The sequence below is a fragment of the Triticum dicoccoides genome, chromosome 2B, assembly GCF_002162155.2.
Source record: "Triticum dicoccoides isolate Atlit2015 ecotype Zavitan chromosome 2B, WEW_v2.0, whole genome shotgun sequence".
Taxonomy (NCBI): domain Eukaryota; kingdom Viridiplantae; phylum Streptophyta; class Magnoliopsida; order Poales; family Poaceae; genus Triticum; species Triticum dicoccoides.
The window spans coordinates 811,814,652-811,827,748 of record NC_041383.1 but is presented as its reverse complement, the minus strand read 5'-3'; the positions used below and the strand labels follow the sequence as shown (position 1 = coordinate 811,827,748).

The 13,097-nt window shown below is 45.0% G+C and overlaps 1 long non-coding RNA gene across 2 annotated transcripts; it reads right to left on the bottom strand.

Moving 5' to 3' along the window:
* Window positions 1-6: 6 nt before the first annotated feature.
* Window positions 7-1,908, bottom strand: LOC119368950. 2 transcript variants are annotated; one of them, XR_005176788.1, is made up of 4 exons: window positions 1,727-1,908; window positions 1,385-1,650; window positions 483-771; window positions 7-401 (listed from the first exon to the last, which is right to left on the bottom strand). It is a non-coding gene; the product is annotated as an uncharacterized LOC119368950 (long non-coding RNA). The 2 variants fall into 2 exon arrangements; XR_005176787.1 differs by having other exon boundaries at window positions 1,385-1,908.
* Between the last annotated feature and the right edge of the window lie 11,189 nt (window positions 1,909-13,097).

Sequence of the window (13,097 nt, the reverse complement as noted above, 5' to 3'; positions counted from 1 at the left end):
GAGAGCATTCACACTAACAAAATTACCAGCATTGATCAGCACCGCCGTCTCCAACATATGCAGCCTCTCATTGCCAGGTAGTGTACCAGGAGCCAAACCGGCCATGCGGGTCCTCGAAACCCAAACCATCCCTTTTCTCTGACTAAGGTGCGCCACTCACCAGTAAAGCTGTGAGACCACCAAACATGTGATCGAACGATTCTGCACTCGCATCGCCTATCCGTACAACCTCCATGGCTTTGAGGTATGGAGTCGAGTGCCTGCAGGTGAATGACAACTTAACTGAATTATCCTTCTGGTACTGAACAAGATGATTGGGAAGTATGTCCCTCGCGTCCTTGGTCCACCCGCTTCAATATATGCATAGCAGGGATCTCCTTGAGATGAAGTATATCCATGACCTGTCACATCAGAGTTCGTTTAGATCTCTCGTCCAGAAATACAGTTTTCGTTGCAGGAATATAAATCTCAACAGAAGTTACCATCAAAACATGGTTGCATAACATCCCAGTGTGCTCAAACTGGCCACATTCACATGTAAACTCTGTTTTTGTCTTCACTTATGTTCACCTGTACTGAACTCTGCTCCATTCCTCTCTTTTTGCTGCATTGTTGTGAACTGTGACATACTTCCTCATCTTCTCTACTTCTGTGACATTGTAGGCCGTCCCTTCAATTACTTCACAACCAAACTCTTCAAACATTGCCCTAGTGTATATTTTTACTTGCATGCCGCTCTATCGCCAAATTTGTTCTCCTCACAGCTCCGCCCTGGCAAACAAAAAGTTCAGGGTTTTTACAGTTAGTTAAACTGATAACCAAATAACTTGCATAGCCAGAACTTGAATGCACCTCCGTCAGGAACTAAACTGTAGAGCGAAACCAAAAAATAAATAAATTACTATCATCGTCCTCTTCTCTTCATAGCTTTTCTCGCGCTCGCGGTCAAACTGTAACCTATGTACTGCCTAACAAAAACATGCATCGGAGTTGCCGGTGGCATGTACGTCTTCAACATGTGATTAGCGCTTTCACTGTGTTGTGTGCTCGTTACCTTGGCGCAGAGAACACCCGTGAAATATGGTTTTGCTCAGTTTTTCCTGATTTCATATAACTGGGTGCTTCCTCAAATTGTACTTATCTAACAGCATGCCCCACAGCCGTTTCAAACTCATCATACATAGTGATGCACATGGGTATTCAGGAACAATCAGGAAGTGAAGCAATGATGGGCTACAACAGGTTCAGTTTGACAGTTCATACATTCACTTTTGTAACGACCTCCAAATTAATCTCAATCATGTCTGAATATGTGCAGTGCAAACCAACGTGCACTAACAATGCAGAAGATACAGTCCAACAACGACAGGATTTGGCTTCATACCTTTTTCTCCACCCAGGGGCCTGTGGATAGAGTGATAGACTCTGCCCGACCTCGTCGGGGATGTATCCGGGCGACGGCGCACTCCAGCTTGTGCCGTATTAGTGCCGTCGTCGCCAACCTGCTGACCGCAGCCAGAACCAGCACTTGAGTTCTCAGGAACGGCAACTCCGGCACTGCTGTTCGCCAGCAAGACCAGAGAAACCGGATGTAGGTGCTCATGGCTGTCGGCCAACTCCTCTCGCAGTGGGAACCTGGCAAAGGATGGCCTTGCCGGCGACCAAGCCCCGGAAGTTAGCATGGAAACAAATGCTCAAATTAATTTGCAGATCTGAGGGCACTAACCTGTAAACAGGATCGAGAAGGAACACCATGCCAGCATCATCCATTTTTCACCGGCAACCGCCGGAACAGCACGAGCTCTGCCGCCGGAGATTTTTCTGGAACACTGGATTAAGGGCGAGCACCTGTGGAACAGAGGGGCGGCGAGGGTTCCAGAATGAACAGGCAGGGTGGGGTTTGCCATTCACGCGTCTGACGGATGGCTCGGCAGGCCCCTACCGTCCTGTACTAACACTCTGGTCCACGGACCAGAACGCACACGCGAATCCGCCGTCCCAATAGTTCGTTCTGGGCCTGCGTACGAACCAGTTTCGTACTGTATTCCCCGGGACTCCCCATTATCTAAACTCTGCAACAGATGCGTCAGACCGTTTCTTTTCAGATCCCGAGCCACGAACGGAAGGCAAGGATATCCGGATCAGCTGGGCTCGGGCACCAAATCGCCCCTTCCGCTAGACGTAGCTAATTGTTGTGTTTTCTAATGATATTCAACAACACAAGATATTGATTTTAACTTTGCGTATACTATTAAGGAGCTTGTGATGTGTATATTTATATTATTCGAGACACCCATTGCACGTATAATTTTATTATTTCGATAACTATTTGATGGTAATCTAGATGTGCGTTGCATGTGCAATCTTACTAGTTGAAGATAAATGCACCACTCATCTTTTTGGAGAGGACCGGTGACTGAAACCCGAACCGCCGCCACTGGGCATGTACGTACTCCCCTTGGATCCCCAATTCTTGCAAGCTTCAACACTTCCCAAGACAACATACCCTCATAGTGGGGAGGGTAAAGAGCATTCAATGCAAAGCGACTTTTCGTTCCCTTGTTTCGCCATGGCACATCCCACCACCCCCCACACCCACAAGCACCGCCAGGCGAAGGGGAGACCAGAAAATGCCTTTCGTTTCCCCCCCCCCTTTAGCGGCCCTAGCCGCCTTCCTTAACAAGCCCTCGAGCCTCATTTGTGCCGCCTTCCTCATAGAAGCCGCTGGGTTGACCCCGAAGGCCGAATCCAGTGGTAGAGAAGGCTTCTTTGACAAAACTTTCAATCTATTCATCTTCAATCATGGCAATACAACGAGCACCAAAATAATAAAAAATGCATCTAGATACGTAGACCACCTAGTGATGACTACAAGCACTGAAGCGAGACGAAAGGCATGCCGCCGTCATCTCCCCTCCCTAGCAGGAGCCAGGAAAAACTTGTTGTAGTAGACAGTCCGAAAGTCGTCATGCTAAGGCCCCATAGGACCAGCGCATCAGAACATCAACCGACGCCGATGAAGAGTAGCGTAGGTCGGAAGGATCCAACCTGAAGAAACACAAACGTAGGCAAACTACGACCAGATCCGAGCAAATTCATCAAGGACAGATCTGCCGGAGACACATCTCCACATGCCCACCGATGATGCTAGACACACCACTGAAATGGGGCTAGGCGGGGAGAACCTTATTCCATCTTCAGGGAGCCGCTGTTGTCTTGTCTTTCTGAGTAGAACACAAACCCTAACAAAACTCGAAGAAACGTCTTAAGACGATGGTAGAGAAGGCTTTAATAAGAATTTCGCCATGAGAGACCTTCTCAAGTGATGCTACTGCTGATTTACTTGTATCTTCAATTAATTGCTACCCGAGTGAGTTATCTAGAGGAACATAACAAGGATCATGTCACCATGTTCCTCCCGTTCCATGCTAGCGCGTCCTCTTTTCCGCAGTTATTTACCCAAAACCACCACACTTGGAGATAGGGTAACAACTTGGTACCACATTAAAGGCAGGGCACAAAAAACTACCAGAAATGTGCCTAATGCACAACGCGGAGCACTAATTAATAGTCGGATAACCTCGCGAAAATAGTCAAACAGACCAGTTGGGCCCACTTATAAGGCTGATGTGGCATGCCTTTGTGGAAATTTTGCTAAGATGGACCTAGGTCCCACATGTCATCCATCCATTGCCTTCTTCCTCCTCATCTCTTCAATTGGGCACGCAGAGGACGTGAGCTTTGGTGGAGAGGTGCTCCCCGACAATAGCCAGGAGTGGTGTAGGCCACCACGCTCCCATAACAGTAAAAGGAGGCCACCACGCTTCGGTGGTGGAGAGGTGCTCGTTCAAGTCTCCCGCCCTACTTGGTCGGAAGAGAAAAAGGAGGGCAGACACGTTGCGGCAGCGGCGAAAGACGTCGGTGGTGCTCGGGAGTGGGAGCAAGAAGGTGGGGTCACGCAACAGGGAGCGCACGATGCGGGTGTCGGTGTCAAAACCGGCGGATCTCGGGTAGGGGGTCCCGAACTGTGCATCTAAGGCTAACGGTAACAGGAGGCGGGGGACATAATGTTTACCCAGGTTCGGGCCCTCTCGATGGAGGTAATACCCTACTTCCTGCTTGATTGATCTTGGTGATATGAGTATTACAAGAGTTGATCTACCACGAGATCGTAGAGGCTAAACCCTAGAAGCTAGCCTATGGTTATGATTGTTCTTGCCCTATGGACTAAACCCTCCGGTTTATATAGACACCGGAGGGGCCTAGGGTTACACAGAGTCGGTTACAGAGAAAGGAATCTTCATATCCGAATCGCCAAGCTTGCCTTCCACGCAAAGGAGAGTCCCATCCAGACACGGGATGAAGTCTTCTATCTTGTATCTTCATAGCCCAACAGTCCGGCATACGCATATAGTCCGGCTGTTCGAGGACCCCTTAATCCAGGACTCCCTCAGTAGCCCCTGAACCAGGCTTCAATGACGATGAGTCCGGCGCGCAGATTGTCTTCGGCATTGCAAGGAGGGTTCCTTCTTCAAATACTCCAAAGTAGATCTAGAACACAAGAATCGTGTCCGGCTCTGCAAAACAAATTCCGCATACCACCGTAGAAAGTATAATATTCTATGATTCCAATCTGCTGACAATTTTTCGTAGCGTGACATCACGCCACTGCCCAGTCATTATTCAAACCGTTTCTTTGCCTGCCATTCCGTATTTCGAGGTCGGTTTCATTGGCACGTCTTGTCGAAGCAGAGATCGTGTCCCCTTATCACGGGATTCTCATCAATACGGGCATGGGTAACCCAACCGTGCCATCTGCGCGACGCTTGGGGAATAAGAGAGTCTTAGGGCAAGTGGGGAGGCACATGATTTTACTGCCTTTATAAAGGGATAAGGATTCCCCTCTTTCACCCACACCTTCTCCTTCCTCTACTCATTCATTCTCGAGCTCCAGCGCCCAAACACCCACCCCTTCTGCCCCAAAAAGCACTCCAACCATGTCCGAATCCGGAGCACAAGGCAAGTGGATGGCCTCCTCCATCAAGGAGAAGGATATCAAGAATGTAAGTGCATCTAGTGCCCCTTAGTGATTTTGGTGTATTGAAGACTTATAGGTTAAGGGACTGATGCTTTTGTGAGTGTACACAGGTCTATAAGTCTATGAGGAGTTTGATATTTACAGAGAAAGTCGACCCCTAAAAATGAAGTTCTTCGTCTGAAGACTTCGGATATCTGAAGACTTTGAAAGTGAAGAAATTGGTGTGACCATGAAGACTTGGTATTTCATCCGAGGAATATGAAGCGTGAAGACTTGTTTTTGTAGTTTCATTTTCTATTTCTTGAGTCATAGGAAACACCGTACTGTTAAAGGGGGTCAAGGAAATACTAAGGAAAAATTTCCATGTGATGCTCAACTCAAAATCCTACACCTACCAATCCCTTTGAGTGAAGCCATTGGAAATCTCATACAGTTCAGTCATATTCTTCAGTGACAGAGACGAAGTTCTTCTGGTCTCTGAGGAATTTGTTCTGACTGAGGAGTTAGGAATTTACCAGTGTGAATTGCCTACAAAGTGAGGAACATGATAGCCCTGAGGTATTTGAGAGTCAAAATTCTGACCGTTGCTGTGCTACGTGCCAGCTGTCCCAAAATATCTACCCACCTAACGGTCATATCAAACAAGGGCATTTATGTCTTATCATGTCGGGCTGCTCCCTAGGCTATAAATAGCTGCCCCCTTCAACCACTAGCTGGTTGGATGCTACGAGAGAAACTGACACTTGTCAATTGAGAGCATCCCATCCTCCGAGGACTTTGAGCGAAAATCATCAAGTGAGGAAATCCCAAACCCAAACCTACAAAACCCCAAGTGATTGAGCATCACTGAAGAGATTGATCCTGCGTGGATCCAACGCTTATTACCTTTGAATACTGTGCTTCTTCCAGACTGTTAGACGTCAAGGTCTAGAGCATCCAAGAGGAATTGTGGATCACCGAGTGACCAAGTTTGTGAAGGTTCGGAAGTCACCTGAAGACTTACCACGAGTGATTGGGCGAGGTCTGTGTGACCTTAGCTCAAGGAGAATACGGTGAGGACTGTGTGTCCGGGACTGGGTGTACTCGAGTTTAAATACTCAGCTGCTCCAACCAGATGTACAACTAAGACATCAATTGGAACTGGTCTACCAAATCATTGTCTTCACCGAGCTAACTGGTTCTATTTCCTCAACTCTTTCATTTCCTCATGTATGTTGTTGTGTGCATGTTCATATCTGTTTGAAGACTTTTGACTGAAGACTTTCCCAATTTCCTCAGTTCAATTTCTTCAGTCTGTCTGTCTTCATCTTGTGTTATCCTGTGTTTACGTTTTCTGTACTCTGTGCTTGTCTTCATTTCATCATGATGACTGTGCTTGTGTTCTGTTATGTTCCTTTCTGAGTACTTATTCCGCTACAAGTAGTTCTTCATTTAGGAATTTCCTCACCACCAAATTCCTCATTGAAGAATTCATAAAAATCGCCTATTCCCCCCCCCCTCTAGTCGATATAACGCACTTTCAATTGGTATTAGAGCGAGGTACTCCCTTGTTCTATGTGATTTTGGTTTAACCGCCTGGAGTTTTAGTTATCGACCGCAGGTATGATCAAGGTCTCTGCTAGGTGTCCTACCGTCGATGGAACGGACTACCCCTACTGGAATAACCAGATGCGAATGCATCTTGAGGAAATTGACAACGATCTCTGGTATGTTGTGGAAAATGGTGTTCCCTCAGTCACACCTTCTCTGAATGCTACTGATGTGAAGAGATTCAAGCAACTCGATTCTCAAGCGAAGAATATCATATGTGGTCATCTGAGCAAAGGACAGTATGGAAGAGTGAGTGCTTTGGAAACTGCCAAGCTTATCTGGGATAGGCTGTCCAAAGTAAATGAAGGAGTCTCAACTCAACGTGACTCTCGTGTTGACGTTCTTCGCAATCTCTTCAACCGCTTCAAAAGACTCGACAATGAAAATGTTCAGCAAACCTTCGATCGCCTCACTGACATCTCAAATGAGCTTTAAGCGCTTGGTGACACTGACATCACCGACCATGAGGTGGTGAAGAAATTGCTGAGATCGCTAGATTCTTCATTTGATACTCTGGCACTGATGATTCAAGAGCGTGCTGACTACAAGTCACTTGATCCCGCTGATATCCTCAAGATGCTAAACACTCATGAGTTCCAGCTTGCTGAGAAGAGAGATTTATATGGTTCGAGCTATGGCAAACCATGTGCTTTGAAGGCCAAGGCAGTTTCTGAGTCTGAGGAAGAAGACTCTATCAGCAGCCTTGGTGATCCTGAAGAACTAAGCCAGGAACTAGCACTGCTCGTGAAGAAATTTCAGAAGTTCTCAAGACCTGGTCGCTTTGGAAAATCCTCAAGAAGCAACGATTCCTCATCCAGTGACTACAAGAAAAGGCTGTGCCACAAATGCAAGAAGCCTGGTCACTACATTCAAGATTGTCCTCAGTGGGACAAGGAATTGAAGAAGAAGAAATACAAGGATTACAGTTCTGATGATGCCAAAAAGAAGAAGAAATCTTCAAAGTCTTCATCATCAAAATCCTCAAAGTCTTCATCTCACAAGAAGAGCAGCTCCAAGAAGGCTCGGGCATTCATTGGCAAGGAAATGGACTCTGAGGCTAAATCTGAGGATCATAGGAAGAGGAGGCATCCGAGGAGTCTGAGTCTGGTGTGGCAAGCCTGGCTCTCGCTACCGCGTTTGTCAGCAAGTCTAGCTTCAACTCTGAAGAAAATGGCAACACCAACAATGCTGATGAAGGAAATGATGACTACGCTCCCACCTATTGCTTCATGGCAAAGGGTGCCAAGGTATCTAAATACGCCTCCTCTGACTCTAGTGAGGATGAATTTGATGAAAATCTCAAGCCCAGCTACTCTAAACTTGCTAAAATTGCTGTTAAACAACAAAAGGCTACTGAAAAGCTTCAAAACATGTTAGACAAAAGTGATGATATGTTGGGTGAAGAAATGGATCGCACAAAAACCTTAACTGATAATCTTCAGAGACTTCAGTCTAAGTTTGACAATCTTCAAAGTCATCATAACACTCTCTTATCTGATCATGAGAAGCTTTCTTATGAGTTTCTTCAAAGAAAACAAGATCTTGAGAAGCTAAGAGTGAGTTATGAAGATCTTCAGAAGGAGCGTGATTCATTACTTGCTCAACATATCAGCACTACCCAGGAAGAATTTGTTCCTCCATGTCTGAAGTGCATCGAACGTGAATCTGCTAATTCTTCACCTGAATGTTCAAATGCTACTAATGTTACAAATTCTTCTTATGTCTCTGATGTCACTAATTCCTCATCCGAGGACAATGCAAGTATCACTGATGATGCAGGGCTGAAGGAATTGTACATGACAGGCATGTACAAAAGCCTCAAAGGGCATCAGACTCTTTGTGATGTGCTCAAAAAGCAGATCCTAAACAGAAACCCTAGGAAAGAGGGTATTGCCTTTGAGAGTAAACTCAATGCTAATGGAACATATTGGAGGCCTGAGTAGTACCCCAAAACCTCATGGGTTGCTAAAAAGGGACCTCCAGTTGATCCATCCAACTTATCTGGCTTCACATGTGAATCTCCTCATTCTTCTGATGAGTCATTTGACTCTAACTATAAACTGTTCAAAAATCAGAATGGTGAAGTATTTGCTAGATATGTTGGGACTAACTGCAGGAACGGTTCTCCTATGAAAAAAATCTGGGTTCCCAAAAGTTTCCTTGAGAATCTTCAGGTGAATGTCCTCATGACACCACCTGTGAAGAAAAGGAACTCCAGATCAAATTCTTCATATGAACCAAATTCTTCATATGGATCCAAGTCCTCATACGGACCAAATTCCTCACGTGGATCAAATTCCTCAAAAGGATCAAAGTCCTCATATGATCATCATTGTGCTAACCCTTCTGTTTCGCAGGGTAGAGCTAAGGGCTATGAATACGTGCATTATTCTTCAAATCATTATGTTCATAAGTCCTCGAAGAATTTCTCTGTTTATTCATATGCTTACCCTAACCCCTCTTATGTGAAACAAAGTGGACTAGCGTCCATGCCACCTTTCTCATATGGTGCTCGTAGAGTGATGAATTCTTTGCCACCCCTCCAGATGTGGGTGGTGAAGAAAAATAACTAATCTCTTATGCAGGGTCAGGTCTCCAGTCGTGCTTAAAACGACTGAAGAATTTGCTGGAGACCTGAACAGTGCCTAAAAGGACGCAGGCTAATCATGATGAAATGAACCTTCATTTCACACGTCCTTATACTGAATTCTCTGTGCTATTTCTTGATGAAATTGAACTGATGATACTGATATCATATTCTTCACTGATGAAGTATATGAATTTGTAAGCTGCACTAATTCATCTGCAGGATGATCAACCCAAAGCAAATGAGTGGGTCCTTGATAGTGGATGTACAAATCACATGACTGGTGACAAGAATCTATTGATGTATGCTCCCTTATCACCGTCACATCTGAAGCACATCATCTTTGCTGACAAAGGCAAAAGTCAGGTATTGGGTCTAGGTAAGGTTGCGATCTCAAAGGATCGACACATGGACAAAGTCATGCTTGTCGAGTCCTTAGGATACAACCTCATGTCTGTCTCAATGCTTTGTGATCTTGATATGGTTGTTTTCTTTGGAAAATATCATTGTGTTGTGATCATGGAAGCTGACCATTCCAAAGTCTTCGAAGGCTTTAGGAGAGGAGATCTATATATTGTTGATTTCTCTACAGGACCACAGCCTGCCGTGTGCTTACTTGCGAAAGTTTCAGAAGGCTTGCTAGCTATGGCATCGACGACTTGGTCATGCTGGCATGAGGAATCTGCACACGCTTGCGAAGAAGAAGCATGTCATTGGCATTGAGAATGTCAAATTCCTCAAGGATCACTTATGCGAGCTTATGAAGCTGGAAAGATGACAAAGGCCAAGCATCCAGTGAAGACTATCATGACTACCACTCAACCATTTGAATTGCTTCACATGGATCTCTTCGGTCCTAATCATTATTCTGCTATGACGAATGATGCATCTCTATATGGCTTTTTTATTGTTGATGATTATTCTCGTTACACATGGGTACATATTGTCACTTACAAACATGAAGTGCAGGAAGTCTTCAAACGATTTTCCTCGAGGGCTTCAACCAGCTTTGGTGTGAAGATCAAACACATCAGAAGTGACAATGGGACCGAGTTCAAGAATTCCGGTCTTGATGGCTATCTTGATGAACTTGGTATTACTCACGAGTTATCTGCTCCTTATACTCCTCAGCAGAATGGCGTCGTGGAGCGCAAGAACAGAACCCTCGCTGAAATTGCTTGCACTATGCTTGATGAATACAAGACACCTCGTCGGTTCTGGATTGATGCAATTGATACTGCTTGCCACATCATCAACAGAGTATATCTTCATAAATTCTTCAAGAAGACTGCCTATGAACTCCTCACTGACAAGAAACCCAATGTAAGTTACTTCAAAGTCTTCGGTGCTAAATGTTGGATTAGAGATCCACATCACAATTCTAAATTTGCACCGAAAGCACATGAGGGTTTCATGCTTGGTTACGGAAAGGACTCGCACACCTATAGAGTCTTCAACAGTGTTCTTCACAAGATTGTTGAAACTGTAGATGTGCGGTTCGATGAAACTAATGGCTCGCAAAGAGAGCACCTACCTTCTGTGATAGATGAACCAGCACCTGAGGATTCTATCAAGTTCAAAGCCACTGAGGATGTCATTCCTACTGAAGAATCTGCTGAAGAATTCATTTCAGAACGTGATGAACGTCGAATTGGCGTACCTGAAGAAAATGGTGCTGAGGAAAATGCTCCTGAAGAAAATGCGGATCAAATTCCTCGAAGACAACCCGCTCATCCTCGTATTGCAAATTAAAAAAAAGTATAACATAGCTAGCTAGGAGCCTCCACAGCGTTTTAAGCCTCTCAGCCGTCGATCACGTTAACGTGCGATATAGATCAGCTCTCGATCGTCTCCAGGTCATTCCGCGGGCTGCTGCTCCGCTGAACGAGCGTCCGTTTATGTCCTTAATCGGGCCATCAAAGGCCCAGTTCCAGTCGAAATACCTCCACGTGCACGGGTCACAAGTCGTCCAGCGGTATTCCCTCGACTGCTCCCTTCCTCTGCGCCGCTGCCGTTCCTTCTTCCGCAATGCACCGCCGTCGTTCTCCATCCTGTCGCAAGCTTCTGCTATGTGTCTGCCTCCACACCGGTGCCCCTCCACTCACCCTGTACTCATTCTCCACAGGCCTTTTTTATTTTTATTTTTATTTTTAATGGCTTTTCTTGCATTGTTCCTACATGGCGGCTGCTGCGGCCGCCCACGCCGTCGGCATCCATCGCCGGTTGTCCTGCTCCTGCATCGGACTCCATGCCCTTGCCGCTGTACCGCGCGTCCCTCCCCATTAGGTAATTGAAGCTAAAGCTGCCATGTAATTATCCTGATAAAGGTCCAGTATCTACCTGTTTGCCTCTATCTATTTTGTGAATTCTCCTGACACCAATCACTGAAAGACACATGGAGATGTAGACATTAATTGAGTAGGCTGTTATGTGTGTTCAATTGTTAGACTGGTATTGCCACTTTACTATCTAAGAAAGCTAATTGGAACTAAGCTTGTTTAGGTTGCAAGATAATTACCGGTTGAAATCACTTTCCTAGGCAATTAATAGATGTACGACATTGATCAAACAAATGAGAAGCAAGCTAGCAATGACCCAGTACTTGAGTAGAGATTTCCATATGCTTGATTGGGCCACTTATTTTAGAAAACCATTGTTGGTATAGGAGGATAATTTACTACGATTCAGTTGTCAAGGAGGCTCTGATCTACAGTTGAAGTGATGAATACATTCTCGAACCTTGGACAAGAAGCATCTTTAACAAAAGGAGAAGATATGCCAATATGCTAATAATACACCCCATTTAAATAGATTGTGTTTTCTATATTATGTCCCCATGTCTTATTTGGTGCAAGTACTTTCATCAGCATGCTATTTTTCATCAGCTCAAGTTAGTCTGAAGAATTAGTAGTTCAGTACTATCTGCCAGTCTATATATTTTGAATATTTTTCAGTAGCACCAACTTTTTACATGTTCATATGTATAATGTTTGGCATCTAAATTATATATTGGCGATTCTTTCCCTCTTTGCAGGAAGTATGAAATGTATCGAACGCACATTATTTTCTTAAGATTCGTGCTGAAGTTGCAGGATTATGGTCGCACATTTTCTTTCTTTCGTTAACCATAGAACATGACTTAAGATGGCGGGCGCGGCAACGCGTGCTTTTATGGTCTAGTGAAGTGCAAGTCGAGAAGATCATCGATGACATTCATGCACCAGGTCCTCTCACATGCTCAAAAGCTTCACACTTATCTAACTTTTGTGGGCATTTCGCTTTTGTCTCTATCACCGAGCCCACTAAGGTAGATGAAGCATTTCTGGAGCCTGAGTGGATTCAAGCTATGCAAGAAGAATTACATCAGTTCGAGCTCAACAACGTCTGGGAACTGGTCAAACGTCCAGATCCTCGTAAGCACAACATTATTGGCACAAAGTGGATCTACCGCAACAAGCAAGATGAAAATGGCCTTGTTGTGAGGAATAAGGCACAGCTTGTAGCTCAAGGCTACACACAGGTTGAAGGAATTGACTTTGATGAAACTTTTGCACCTGTTGCTAGACTTGAGGCTATTCGCATATTACTTGCTTACGCTAACCATCATGACATTATCTTACAACAAATGGATGTGAAAAGTGCATTCCTAAATGGTAAGATTGAGGAAGAAGTATATGTTGCTCAACCCCCAGGTTTTGAAGATCCAAAGAATCCTGATAAAGTCTTCAAGCTCAATAAGGCCCTGTATGGTCTCAAGCAAGCTCCTCGGGCGTGGTATGATACCTTGAAGGAATTCTTCGTGAAGAATGGCTTCAAACCCGATTCACTCGACCCTACTCTTTTCACTAAGTCTTATGATGGTGAATTGTTTGTGTGCCAAAT